We start from the raw sequence: 2,322 nt of genomic DNA on the forward strand, positions 1-2,322 counted from the left end.
TCTGTGTTGTTTATCATCTTTACTGCTAAGAGGCTTTTAAGAGGTTAAAGGAATAGTTGTTTATTTAATCGGGTTGTATGAGGTACTTATCCATACCAGTAGTTCTCAACCTTTTTGAGACGCGACTTCAATTTAACATGCATGTTGTCCGCGACACCCGCTCACTGAACACAATCTCACACGCACAGTTCAGATCACCCAAAAAAGACACAAAATGACCAGAAAAGACACAAATTGACCACAAAATTACCCAAAAAAGAAACAAAATGACCAAAAAAGACACAAAATGACCAGAAAAGAGACAAATTGACCACAAAATTACCCAAAAAAGAAACAAAATGACCAAAAAAGACACAAATTGACCACAAAATTACCCAAAAAAGAAACAAAATTACCCAAAAAAGACACAAAATGACCAGAAAAGACACAAATTGACCACAAAATTACCCAAAAAAAGACACAAAATGACCAAAAAAGACACAAATTGTCCACAAAATTACCCAAAAAAGAAACAAAATGACCAAAAAAGACACAAAATGACCAAAAGAGGAAACAAAATGACCAAAAAAGACACAATGACAAAAAAGACTAAAACACATGAACACTTTAACACAGTGGAGACAGAGCTGACTTCCAAAATGATTTGGCGACCCCCAGAAATCGGGTCGGGACCCCAAGGTTGAGAATAGCTGATCCATACAACCTACAACCCACTTAACTCCTTTGACAAAAACAGTTATTTAACCTCACAGAGCATTAGAGCTGCCTCCATCTGTTATTTTGTATGTGTGTGTTATTGTGTGCTTTTATAGCATGACATACATTTAATGAAAAAAAGTCATAGCATAGTATGACAAATGTATTTTTAAAAAAGTAATCATATAGAATGACAAATTTCATCTATTTGATAAAAATCAACATACTATCATGTAGTATGTATTATGGCTTTTTTGAGGGGGTCATTTTTGGATATGCCATAATATGGTGTTTTTTTTTGCTATTTTTGGACAAACTGTAATACCACATGAATCAACAGACTATAATTGACCCATTTTAGGCATTTAAAAATGTGAGAATTTTTGACAAAAACCGACAAACTATAGTATGACTTGGATCACTTTTGCACATAATATGGTGTTTTTCTGTCATTTCTAGCCATATTATGCTCTAATATATCAGCAGACATTAAAATAATAATTAAGAAGTCAGTATAGTATGAAATATTTCATTAAAAAGTCATCGTGTAGAATGACATAATTACAAATCGTCAGCATATTCATTCAGTTCATGAAAAAGTTGGCGCAGTTCACACACACACTATCTTACTAGGTTCAGAATGTGGTGGGTTGATGTTAGATCTGATTTAAAACCACTGATAAAACTTTCTTTTTATATCCTTCAAAAAAGAAGAACAAACACTCCATCTTGTTTGTGACATCGAGTTACAAATCAGTTTTTGTTCTGAGGAAGGGAGGTGGTTCATGAGGTCTGACTGAGACAATAAGGCTGATGAAGTTCCTCTTTTCATTTCCGAAAAAAGTTACACTTTTACCTTGAAGTCATATTTAGTGCAGGGAATGTACAGTCTCATGCGCTGTGAGGCTTCATCTACATGTCCTGGGGTATTTTTATAAACTGGGGTTTTCCTGTTTAGAAAAATCTAAAAAAAAAATATTTTTCTCACAAGCACTTTAAAAAAAAAAAAAAAAAAAAAAATGTATTTCAACAGGTAGCACTGTAACCTTTAGCCTAAAGCCATGCTGACCAATCGTTGGCATCCAAAAGCCTTAACATTTTAGAAGAAGAAGAATTAGAAGAAGAATAAGAAATAGAAGAAGAAGAAGAATTAGAATAAGAATTAGAAGAAGAATTAGAAGAAGAATTAGAAGAAGAATTAGAAGAATTAGAATAAGAAGAAGAATTAGAAGAAGAAGAATTAGAAGAAGAAGAATTAGAAGAAGAAGAAGAAGAAGAATTAGAAGAAGTAGAAGTAGAAGTAGAAGAAGAAGAAGACTTTATTAATCCCACAATGGGGAAATTCAAGCTCTACATTTAACCCATCCTTTTTACACACAAGTGAACACACCATGCAAGGAGCAGCACATTACTGGCCCAGGGAGGTTAGGTGCCTTGCTCAAGGGCACTTCAGTCCTAAACCTGTCAGTACAGGGATTCGAACCGGCAACTCTCCAGTTACAAGCCCGATTCCTAACCTCTAGGCCATGGACTGCCCATTTTTGCCCCCAGTTTTGCCCAATTCCTACACTGATCAACAGTTAAATAAGTAATAACCCCCAAAACACAGAAGAAAAAAAGAGAAAT

Source organism: Centropristis striata, chromosome 13, assembly GCF_030273125.1.
Source record: "Centropristis striata isolate RG_2023a ecotype Rhode Island chromosome 13, C.striata_1.0, whole genome shotgun sequence".
NCBI lineage: Eukaryota > Metazoa > Chordata > Actinopteri > Perciformes > Serranidae > Centropristis > Centropristis striata.